The sequence below is a fragment of the Manis pentadactyla genome, chromosome 4 (assembly GCF_030020395.1).
Source record: "Manis pentadactyla isolate mManPen7 chromosome 4, mManPen7.hap1, whole genome shotgun sequence".
Taxonomy (NCBI): domain Eukaryota; kingdom Metazoa; phylum Chordata; class Mammalia; order Pholidota; family Manidae; genus Manis; species Manis pentadactyla.
In genome coordinates this window covers 185597901-185610112 of record NC_080022.1, presented here as the reverse complement: position 1 = coordinate 185610112, position 12212 = coordinate 185597901, and the positions used below count along the sequence as shown (strand labels likewise).

The 12212-nt window shown below is 53.8% G+C and overlaps 1 protein-coding gene across 2 annotated transcripts in view; it reads right to left on the bottom strand.

Annotated features, from left to right (window-relative positions):
* Positions 1-12212, bottom strand: part of MGAT5B (alpha-1,6-mannosylglycoprotein 6-beta-N-acetylglucosaminyltransferase B) — a 67117-nt gene that overhangs the window by 21452 nt on the left and 33453 nt on the right. The window lies entirely within an intron of this gene.

The following is a 12212-nucleotide window of genomic DNA, read 5'->3' as shown; positions in this document are numbered from 1 at the left end:
CTTACCCCCAGAACTCCTCCTTGCCTTCTGGCTGGTTTCCCGGCAACATGCTGTCCCTCTGTGGGCGACAGTGAGGCCAGCAGAGTCACGGGGCTTCCTTTGGTTGCCCCAACACAGCCATACTCCGGGTCCCAGGCCCAGACACCAGGGCCACGGGAAGCCAGAGGGGCCCGTCGCCGCTCCCTCCCGGGGTGGGGCTCCAGGACATGAGCCGCCCACCACCCTCTCACCTTTGTCACTGACATTCGGATGTAGGCAGCAGGCGACATGATTTCGATTTATTAATTCATCAGCTCCTTTAATCTGGGCAGCTACGCTATGAGGTCAGACCCATTCTTAGCCTGCTTTCCTCCTTACAGCTTTGGAAACGAGAGGTTCAGTAATTCACTCAGGATCACACAGCAGAGAAGCGGGGCAGCTGGAATTGGAAGCCAGGCAATCGGGCTCCAGAGTCCACACTGCCACCTGCTAAGCTCTCCTGCCTCTGCAGGCTGGGTGTCACTGGGCATCACACAGAGCAGTGGTGGCGGGTCAGGCCAGAGCGGCATCCCCGAAATGGGAGCCCCGGGCTGCCAGCAGAGATTCGGCTCCAGTCCCCGTTTTGCTGCTAATCTAGCAGCAGTCAGGAGCCCCTAGGAATTTCATTTTTCTCATCAGCAAAAGACAAATAAAAATGCCTACCTCACAGGTTCCTGGATCAACTGAGGCCCAGGGACTGGGAGTTCCTTTAATTATTACTACTTTAGTCATGTGGCAACTCCTTTCCAAACCCCCAGCCCCCTGCACACACCCCCCTCGATTAAGGCTGTCATCTCTCACCTAGAATCTTGAGATACATTCGTCTCTTTCACCTCCCTCCCATCTAGCCATCCTCTTTTCTAGACAGAACTTTCCACAGTGTAAACCCGGTCAAGTTGCCCCAGGTTGTTCCAATCCTTTCCAGAAGACTTCTCACCTCCTGATCCTACCTCAAACCTCACCTCCTCCTTCAGGAAGCCTTTCTTGGGCCCCTGGGCAGAGTGGGATGCCCTGCCCCTGCACCCCCACCCTTCTCTTCACCCCTCCCTCCGCAATGTCCAGTCACGGCCTCACAACTAGGGCGCTGAGGGGGGGGCTAGTCATCGCGGACAGCCCAGAGCCAGGACAGCGCCTGGCCGGTGAGGGTCTGTTGGGTTCATGAATGAGTATGTGCACCGACGCATCAGGTGGACACCTTGAGGAAGAACTGGTTTGAAGGCTGAAATTTGGTCAAGAATAAGCAGACCAGGAGGAGAAGGTGGGCAAGTGAGAGGAACCCGAGAATGACAGTGTCTCCGAGGGTCATGATGGTCCCAGCTCTCCAAAGGGTGCGGAGCCTACAGGGCAGTAGGGGGGGACACCAGAGGCCCAGTGTACAGTGCAAATGCCAAAGGACACACGCAGGAAAGAGGGACAGATTGGCTGAGACTGCAGGCCCCCTTCCCAGGAGGAGCGACTGAAGAGCCACACAGCCTGCCCCGCACCGGAAAACACGGATTTTCAATTTAAGGTGACTTCTTGGGAGGTAATGTCTGCAGCTGCCTTATTACTCTTGTCACAAGGAATCTGAGCTGACCCAAGAGAGAGGGTCAGCTGTCGGGGGAGGGGGCTGTGGTATTATCACTTGTAATTTAAGTTCACTTTTATGGGGGCAATTTTACACTAGGTGGTTGGTTGGAACAGTGACATGAATCGAAAAACGCTGCCTCCTGACAGCCCTCAGACAAAGGTGCCCTGGGAAGTCCGGCTGTACAAGTCCGCCTTCCGGGCAGACTCCTCAAAAGGCCCCTGTCCGGACATTTTCGTATTTCCAATGCCAAGTTCCTCATTTCTCTTCAGACTCTTAGCCCAGGGCCGTGTTGGGGGGCGTTTAAGCGCAGTGTGCGCAGGGAGTCGGGGAGAGGCGGCATCTCGGCGTGCAGGGACCTCAGCTGCGTCCCCTTGGCAGCCCTGGCCGCCCACCACCACGCTCAGCGCTCAGCAAGGATGTGGGTGTTTACGTGGAATCGCCAAATGTGGGGGTTGGCATCTCTTTCTAAATGTCCCCAGGCCACCCAACTGGGAGCCTACACAGGAGGTGAAGCGGTGGGGAGGGAACAGAGGTTTTCTACAGGCCACCTGGTTACTGTCGGCCCCAACACCCAGCCCAAATGCGTCCGTCCACCCTTGGAAACCCACCTGTCCAGGGGAGAGCGGGGACTTAGCGCTTGGTGGGGACAGGGTTTTGGTTTGGGAAGATGCAAACATTCTGGAGGTGGGTGGGGGTGGGGCTGCCCAACAAGGCGAACGTGCCTAATGCCTCCAAGCTGCGCACTTATAAATGGTTAAGATGCCAAATTTTGTTCTGTGCATTTTACTACCATTTTTTTAAAATGCCAGACTATAGACACTCATGGGACCCATGGCCACCCTGACAGGGACACACCCAGCGCTCTGCTTCCCAGAGGTGCTGGGTCCCGTCTTCCTCAGGGCCCACCTGCCACAGACTCCCAGCAGGTGTCAACATGGAAGTGCAAGGACGGACACGGTCACTCTTCACTGGAAGGTCAGAAGGCAGTGTGGGGAGATCGGGCAAGGGGAAGGGGGGAAAAATCCACGCCCAGTAGGAAAAACCCTGGACTGGGAATCAAAATGCTGCATTCTGGCCCAGTAACAGCTGTCCTGGGTGTGAGCTCCAGCACCACACGCCGCGGGGCCCGGCACAGACGCGGGACTGCTCTGGCGGACCCTCCCCGCCTCTAACATGATGCTCACACGGACCTACCTCCACGGTCCCTTCCCAGGCTAAAAATCCTCTGGTTTTATTCCTCCCTGTGCCTTTGGTCTGTGGCTGGAAATAATCTCTCCAGGTAGTGCTCAAATTCTGGAACGAACTATTTTCTCTCCCTCTCTCTTTCCTCTCTGTGGGAAGGACCTAATCAAGAAGAATTCTTACAAAGTGCTCAAAGATCTTTGGCCCCAGGCACCAAGTGCACGCAGGGAACTTCAGCCTCCCTAGATCCAGCTCGTTACCAGGGGCGCACTGGATGGGGCAGCCCCAGGTGTTTCTGTCCCCCCAGGGGCCTGCCGGCCCTCTGACTCTGTCCAGGCCCATTCTCCTGGGCATGATGGCAGTGTCCCCAGTTCTCTCCCATGGCCTATTACTACAACGGGAAACTGCCTCTTCTGGAGAGCATAGGGCGGGGAACCCAGTAAGGGACCCGGGCATCTCACGAGCTGCTCTTGAAGGGAGGCTGGGATCACTAACAAGGAAGGAATTACATCCCCTTGTGCCATTTTCTTCTCCTGCCCAGGATGAGCCCACTCACCCTGGGAATGTGCCAGGAACACAGGCTGGACAGTTCCAAAAGGGAGATGCCGGGAGCCCCAGCCCCGGCGGGTGGCCTGCATTAGGGCCACTGTCAGAGCTGAGCCTGGCTTCCTCAGTGTCCCTCCCAGGAAGCCAACTCAGGGCTAAGAACCCCGCTGCCATTCCCAGCGGAGCTGGGGAACCACAGACTCATGCCTCCCACTCCCGGGTCTGCGGGTGGCTGTGGTTGGAGGAAGAGGAACACGTCCCTTGGCATTTCCTCCCCCCTTCCTGCAGACAAGCTGATTTATGTAGCGCATGTCTGAATGCCGAGGTCAATCAGGCTTCTCTTATCTAAGCTATGCTGTAAACATTCAAGGACTGCGGCTCAGGCCCAGGTGCCATTGGTACCATCAGGCTTCTGTTATGGCCTGATGTCCAGGCCGGCCCCAGAGGTGCCACCTGGTTGCTCTGGGGTGGGGCCTGGGCATCAGGATGGTGGTCTCCATCTCTCAGGTGAGCCCCAGGCATCAGGGCCATCGCTATTCTGTCCTGCTCCGCAAATCTTTGTTGAGAACCAAGCTGCACAGGGGCCTTAAAGGCAGGAGGAGAGTTAGACTCCACTCTCGACACCATTAGAGCAACCTCCCAGCGGGGCTGTGGGCTAAAGGAGTGTCACAGCCCTGGGTGCGGGCCCAGAGAGGTCGGGGGCTCAGGGCCGGCTTCGGAGAGACCAGTCTGGTTCCAGGAAAAGGCCTCCCTTTCACCAAAGCCCGTTATGAGTTCAAGAAAACTTGGGAGCAGAGAGACCACTGGACCCCATGTCCCTTTATGAGGACCAATGGCCCTTGGGATTTGAAGACATATGATGCTTCCTCCTGGGAACAAATCCCCCCTCCTCACCCTTCTTTCAAGAGCCTTCAGAAGCCAGCCCTCCTCTATCTCACTCCCCCCAAGTCCTCCCTGCTACGCTTGGGTTCCATGGACATTTCAGGAGAGCCTGCAATTTCCTTTAAATGTCTCTTTCTTTGCAGCCCTCCAGCCCTGACTTGGACCAGGCCACAACTGGGAAAGGTGACTCGGCCACTGCCTTCATCAAGAGTTGCTTGGGGGCCTTGATTCGCAGGAAACAGCCTCCCTCTCCCTATGGTGCTGTGTGGCCTGGAGTGCAGGGTGAGGGGCGGCCTTGGCAAGAGGTCACCGCTCCTGGATCCTGAGGACGGATGAAGGGCAGGGACCAGGGCAGGCCAGAGCCCCCAGCAGCAGAGGTCCCCACCTTCCATGGTGTTCGGCCATGCTGAACATGAACCCTCTGTGCAGATTAAAACGCCGCCTTGAGGGGACAAAGTATTTTAGTGTAAATTAATCTCTTGCCTCTCTCATGTCTCTCCAGAATGGGAGGGAAAGAACCAGTCTCTGTAACAGAGTGCCAGCGCTGAGCAGGTGCTAAATGTGGCTCCCTTCCCTCTTCCTAATCTATATACTTCATATACTATATAGTATTTCAAGCATCCAGAAAATCATAGAAAATAACAGCACTGTAATGAATACCTGTATTCCCACCCCCTGGCCTTGCAGAATCTTAACATTTGACCATATTTGGTTCAAATCTCTTTGAGGGGGTGGGGCAGGACAACACATTACAAATCTGGTGGAGCCTTAGGGGTGTGATTCAGTCTTGTTCTGCCCACCCACCTCACCCCGCCAAAGATGCTCGTCCCTCCTCCGTCAAAGACAAAATAAAACACCGCTGTGAATGTCCCAGTCGCCCCACCCCCACCCCGCCTGCAGCCTCGCCTTCCCCGGGCCACCTTGCACAGTGCAACCTCCCTCCTGTACCTTCAGCTGCTCCCTTTTCTGGATCCTTCACACCAGCATGTACGCATGCTCACAACTGTCTCATCATCAAAAGTAAACAAGCACACCTTCGCTTATGGGATGCATTGTGTTCCTCCAAAAGATGTTGAAGTGCTGAGCCCCAGGGCCTGTGAAGGTGCCCTTATTTCCGACGATCAAGTTAAGGCGAGGTCATTAGGGTGGGTCACAACCCCATATGACGGTGTCCTTGTAAGAAGTGGAGACTTGGACAGAGACAGACACACATAGAGGGAAGACGAGGTGCAGATACCAGGAGGAGACGGCCATGCACGAGCCAAGGGAGGCCAGAAGCAGGGAGAGAGCTCGGGGCAGGTTCTCCCTCTCGGCCACAGAAGGGACCCGTCTGCCCATACCTCAGTCTTGGACTTCTGGCCTCCACGACTGTGACACAAGAAACCACTGGGTTTGTGGTGCTTTGTTCCAACAGCCCTGGGAAACCCCCACATCTTCCTATGACTCCACTGCCCACCCCCGGCCTCGTCCTCTCTCCTCCTCACAGCCAAGCTCCTGGCAGACGCCCCTCATTGCCAGTGTCTCCTCACCAGCCCCTCAGTCTACAACCTCGAAGTTCTGGCTTTTGTCCCCACAACTCAAGCCAAATGGCTTTTCTGGGGTAACACTGACATTCATGTGGCCAAATCCATCTGGCATTTTTCAGTCTCCTTGCTTTCGGTGAGCTTTTGACATCACTGGCCACTCCCTCCTTCTAGAAGCATCTTCTCCACTGGTGCCCACACTCCACACCCTCTGGGTCACTCTTCCACCTCCTCTGCCAGCACCTATTCCTCCAAGAGCCCCTTATAAGTTGCCATTTCTTCAGCCAACATGCAGCAATTTCATTCACAACAGTGTTCTTGAATTTCTGTCCACTGCCAACAGCCCCACCCCTCAGCTGCCCCTACGTGGGCACATTGAATTCAACGCGTCTGAACCCGAAGTCCAAATCCCTTCCCCTAAGCCCCCCACACCCAGTGCTTTTCTCTTCCGCCCCGTCAGACGGCAGCGCCACCTGCCAGCAGCTGCTCGGAGCCAGCGAGCCCAGCCCGGGCGGCCGTGCGGGGCAGGAGTGGGCAGATCTGGGCGGGTTCGGAGCCTGGGGGCTGCCTCACTGGCCCCTCAGGGAGCTCAGCCAGGGGCAGCTTAGTCCAGCCAGGCTGAGCCCCAGGAACAGTGTGGCCCCTGCCGTGGTTATCCTTGGAGGATCCTCCCCGGTGTTTCCTGAACAAATGTTGAACAAACGAAAAGGACCAGCTTCCACTGGGACTGCGGGGTCCACAGCCGTTTCCTTCCTCGGCTTCCTTATTTAAACACGGTCCTCTTTTATCGTTTGCCAGTTTAGTCAACTAATTTTCTGCTAAACCCAATTTGCTCATGGATAGAGGAAGGGCTCAGTAGCCTTTCCTCATGCCGTGTGCTGTTAATGATGCTTGAAATCATGTAAATGAAATCGATGAGCACAGCTGTTTCCAGGCAGGCACTGACTTTAAAATGCCCACTGTGGACCAGGCATGGTGAGGACAGTGCGGGTGCAGCCGGCGGGGGCTCTGGCTCCCCTCCACTCCCCGCTGGGGTGGTGGGCGCAGAGGGGCTGTCTGACATCACCTGCGTCTCATCTCAGGGTGCACGGTCCCCACACGCCACCCCCTCACCCCAGAAATGTCTCACAGCAGCAAAGGCAGATGCGGATTCTGCGCACTGCCCCAAACATCACTCCAGTGAGCTGGTTGATTAAAACACGGAAACACGAGGAGCACAGGAGAGTGGCTCATCCGTCCAGCCTCGTTGCTCGGTCAGCGGCCGAGACATCTGCGTGACCGTCTGGGAATAAACTGCAACAGATGCACAAGCAGCATCTCCGTCCCGCCACCTTCCCCACACAGGTCACTTTGCCGACCAGGGAGGTGTTTCTGTCACCGAGACTGTGAGTCTGAGAATGTGGATCCTTCACATCCCAGTGACCCAGTTGCAAATTAAGCCGGTGCAGCCTGTGCGGAGCCAGGGCTAGTGGGGAGGCCCGGGTGACCCTGACCACTCCTGCAGAACCCATGGCAACACCTTGGGTGTCTTCAATGTATTTCTGCCCACAACTCCTTTCCAGGCCTAAAGGGTCACTGTCTCAGTATGGGTTGCACTGTGTCCCCCCAAGATTCATGTGTTGGAGTCCTACCCCCAGTACCTGGGAATGTGACCTCATTTGGAGAGGGGGTCTCTACAGAGGCAGTCAAGTTGAAAAATGAAGTCTTTCGGATGGGCTCTGATCCAATATGACTGGTGTCCTTTGAGAAGGAGAAAGCTGGACACAGACACATGCACACAGGGAAGGCCATGTGGAGGTGAAGGCAGCGATCAGATGATGCTTTACGAGCCGACGAACACCAAAGATCAACAGCAGGCCACCAGAAGCGGGGGGGAGGACTGAGACTGATGCTCCCTCACCACCTCGGCAGGGCCCACTCTGCCGACACTTCGATCTTGGGCTTCCAGCCTCCAGACGGTGAGAATAAATGTATGTCCTCAGGCCCCAGTCTGCGGTGCTTTGTGACAACTCTAGCAAATTAATGCACTGTATCTCAGTTTCCACTGAAGGGAAAGGCCTGCATTTTGTAGCATCAGGTGGTCCCAGCAGAGAATGAGCTCAAGGAGCTCGCAACCCTGGCCCACAGCTGTCATGGGAAAAAAGTACATCCCCCAAAGGGCATGGCACAAAGTACACTCCAGGTCAGCAGGTTTCCACCTGACGCCCTGGGTGCAGCCATTATCTGGGCTACCTCCCAGGGGTGCCTCCCTGGCCCACCTCCTCCACTTGGCCCCCAACCCTGCAGCCCAGGGTATGGTTGGGGTTCTTCAATATGCAAATGCACATCTGGGAGGAATCCACACACTCTTCTAGGGCCCTGAGCCCCCATCCCAGGCCCCAATCCTGCCCCTCAGAACTGGTGCTGGGGGACACAGAAAACAGCTCTTTTGACAAGCCACAAAGGCAGGCAGGTCCACACACTGCAATGTCCTACCCCAAAGCCATACCCCACCCAGACCCAGTGGGAGGTGCTCTTTAGAAAAGCCACAACCTCAGCTTTTCCATTTCTCAAGTGTCACTGCCCATTAGACCACCTGGGGAACTTTGAAAACTTGGTACTTAAGTGCCAACTCCAGACCACCTAATCAGAGATGCCAGGAACGGGGCCTGGACAGCAGTATGTTTCTAAGGCAGTTCTGCTGCCGTCAGAGGCTAAGAATTCCCACGTGAAACATTCCAACTACAGTTGCTGTTAATTTTGTAGACATAACTGTATTATGTCTCCTGGGGAAGGTGGTTTTCTTTTTTTTTATTTTTCTTCTTTTAGTTGTTTTGAAATTGCATCTGGTAACAGATTTAGCAAGCACCTTCTCAGGCTGTTCCCTGAGGTCTGGGCTGTTTACATGACTCTGCCCTGTCTGAGCAAGAGTATCCACTCACACCTACACCCCGCAGGGGACCAAAGGCAAAGAAGTCTGGGTGCAGCCCTGGGCCTGCCCATTTAACAGACCGGAGATGGGGCCACCTCTCCCCAGAGGCTCTACCTCTGGGAATTTCAGATCTGCACAAGCCTGGCAGGAAGTAACAAGTTGGCAGGAAGTGGGATGTGTGAACGCAGGCTTGTGAGTGTGTGTGCACATGTGCACACATGTGCAATGTGCTGCATGTATGCAGAGGGGTGTGTGCATGTGTGTGGTGGCATGGGCCTATGTACAAGGTTGCATGTGGGTGGGTGGGTATACACACGGTGTACATGTACTGACATGTGGGTGCACATACATGGGTGTGTGTGGTTGTGCATGGGGCATGCATGCCTGGAAGTGTGCATGTTTGTTGGTATGTGTGAGACAGCAGCTGGGGGTAGTTCAGATCTTAGGACTCTGCACCAAGGCCTTGTTCTCAGGGCCTCCCAGATGCAGCGACCACGCCCTCACTACTCCGGCCCTGTCATGAGCTGTGGCAGCCTTGTCTACCACAGGCTCAGCGCCAGGCCCAAGGAGTGGCCAGAGGAGGAGGAAGTACATGGGGCAGGTAAGGACTCAGGGTGCAGGCTGAGGGAGGAGACACCCGGCATGGGCTAAGGCAGCAGAACCGAGTTAAATTCCCACATCTTAAAAGGACTTGTTGAGTATCCGCTCTTGCATGAAGGGTGAGTCTCTCAGTGTGATATTTGGGCTCCTGCACACGCGTGGGGAAAACTTCCCTTTCCCTGAGGGAGCAGTTCTCACCTCTCTAGCCCCAGAAGACATACGGTCAGAGGGGAGGAATCAAGCTGAACACTGTGCCATAATGTGAATTCTTTCAACCTTGAGGTGGGCGAGGTGTTGGTGATGCTGACAGAGGTGTGCCACACTCACAGTGCCTGGGTTGAGGGCTCTGGACAGCCCCCACCTTCAGGGTTCTTCCCAGTGCATCTTGGGGTCTTTGGTGGGCCAGGGACAAGGGCCCCCAGACCCTTGCTTGCTGCTCTGCCTGAGGCAGGTCTGGCGCACGGCACCTGCAGCCCAGGCCATGCGTCCACAAGTTCCAAGACTCCTTTGGCTTCCCACACACCAGGTCCTTCGTCGCCTCCCCACTCTGCACCATGCCCCCATCTGACTTTCCTGTAGGAAGCTCTGAGGCCAGGCAAAGATGCCTCTTTTCATTATTTGCAAACATTAGCTGCCTCTGCAGTGTTCTGTTCCACAGACAGAGCTGCTGCATCTCCCGAGCTCTGTTCAGAGAGATCTGGGGGTGGGCACAGTGCGGTGAGCGGCAGTGCGTGCTGGCGGGCAGCGGGCAAGCACACCCAGCTCTGAAATGGCCCACACAGTGTGAACAGCTTGGCCAACTAACAAAATGCCGCCGGGTGAGAGCCCGAGTGAGGGCCGTGCTGGCCCCCTCTCCCAGCAGGTTCAGCACCAGCACCCAGGGACAGTTCCCCAGCCAGTGCCCTCCTGCCGATAGGGTGGAGGTGCTATTTCGAGGTGGCTCCTCTGCCCTCTGAACCATTGCCCCGACCTGGGATTGTGCTTCCCAAGACTGCCACACCCAGGCAGGCCCCTCATTAATTCCTGTCACCTTCTCCCCCTTCAAAGTGGGCCAGGTCCACATCCTTGCCTACACGTACAAAGAGTGTTCCTCTCTGACAACGCTTTTTATGTTTACTAGGCCTACTGGAGACAAGTGCATCAGTTGCATCAACCTAAAAAGAGTGACTTCAGCAGTGTGAATTTCAAGCCATGGGGATGAAAACCTTCAAACCACTAAGTCATTCAGTGACCTCCCAGGACCACCCAGTCTTAGCCTGGTGCCTCTCTCTGATGGAGGACACAGAAGTTCTACCCAAATTATTGGCAGACTCTAAGTCAGAGGCAAAACTCCAGAGGCGGGTGTCCCTGGGCCCCACTGACCTAAAACTGTCCAAGGCTCTGTCCCCATCAGCATCCTCCTCTCTCCAACACTCCTGCTAGGACAACATGCCAATCAGAAAGACAGATACATCTAGAACCAACAGACCATCAAGACAAGGGGTGGGCTCTGGACAGCTTGAAAACCACCTGAAGTGAGTTAACAGGCTGATGAAGAAAAGTGATTCACAGGCAAACAACACGGGGGCTTTCTTTAGTTATGCCCTGGGGCAAAGTTAGAACAGCTCATCCAAATGCCAGTGAAAAGGAGGATGGGAAATCCACCAAGCCCCAAATCCCTAACTACAAAGGAAAAGGCTGATAACTTCGATTATATTAAAATTAAACCTCTGTCTCTCAAAAAAAAATCATAATAAAAAATTTAAAAATTACAAAGACAAGCCACACATTAGAAGATTTTTAAACACATATAACTCACACAGGGTTGTTTTTGCCCATAAAACAATAAAAACTCTTACAACTCAATAGGGAAAGATAAATAACCCAACAGAAAAGTGGGTAAATGACATGAAGGGGTTTTTCATCAGGAGGAAAGAAAGACAAACGTACGACAGGAGGTTTGGCCTCATTAGTTGTCAGGCAAATTCAAGTTAAACCATAACAAGATACCACCTCACATCTGTGATCAGAAACTCTGATGACAAGAGCGTAAAAGATGTGACCCACTGGGTCCTACCCACGAGGGGAGCCTCTGCACTGGTGAAACCACCTAGGACAACAACTGGGATTACCTTGTAAAGTTGAGTTTCCGCACACTCTAAGTCCCAGCGATTGTGCACCTCAGTCTATACCCAAGAAAAACTCTGTTTGCACCCAAGAGAAATTCTGATGCAGGTACACCAGGTGACATGTACAAGAATGTCCACCATAGCATCAATCAAAATAACTTGTAAAAATGGGAAAAATATCAGGAAAGATTGATAAATAATTATGGTACATGTATACAATGCAATATACAGCAGTGGCAACAAATGAACTAGAACCACATGCAACAACAGGCATGAGTCTGAATCCTAATAGTGGCTGAAGAAAGCAGGTCTCGAATACTACGTACAGTAGGTGCTATTTTTTACAAAGCTCAAAATCAAACCAAACCATATATTGCTTATGAATATATGAATATGTTAAAAAAAATTATTTTTTTAAAAAAAGTACAGGAGTGATAAACACAAAATCCAAGTTTCTGGTTTCCTGCCAGGGGGGTGCAGAGGGATGGATGAGAGAAAAGGGCACCCAGCTGGGCACCCAAGTCCTGAGAATATTCTCATTCTTACGTTGGATGGTGGAGCCATGAGAAACCATTCTATTTTTGTGCTTCATAACAGATTACGTATATTTTTATGTACTGAATATCATACAATAAATGTGAATAACCAAAAGAAGAAAAATCATATGAATTTCCACATCTAGATGGTTAAAATAAAGCTGATCATACTTGCGTGCAAATGCGCGCATACATGCACACACACACGCATTCCTACCCATGTCTCATCACCAGTCTCCCACCTCCCACAGCAGCAGAGGGACCCTGGAAAGGCAAGCGCTGGGAAGGGGCGGGCATCACTGGCCCACCTCCTCACCCTCCAGGCCTTACTGGCCC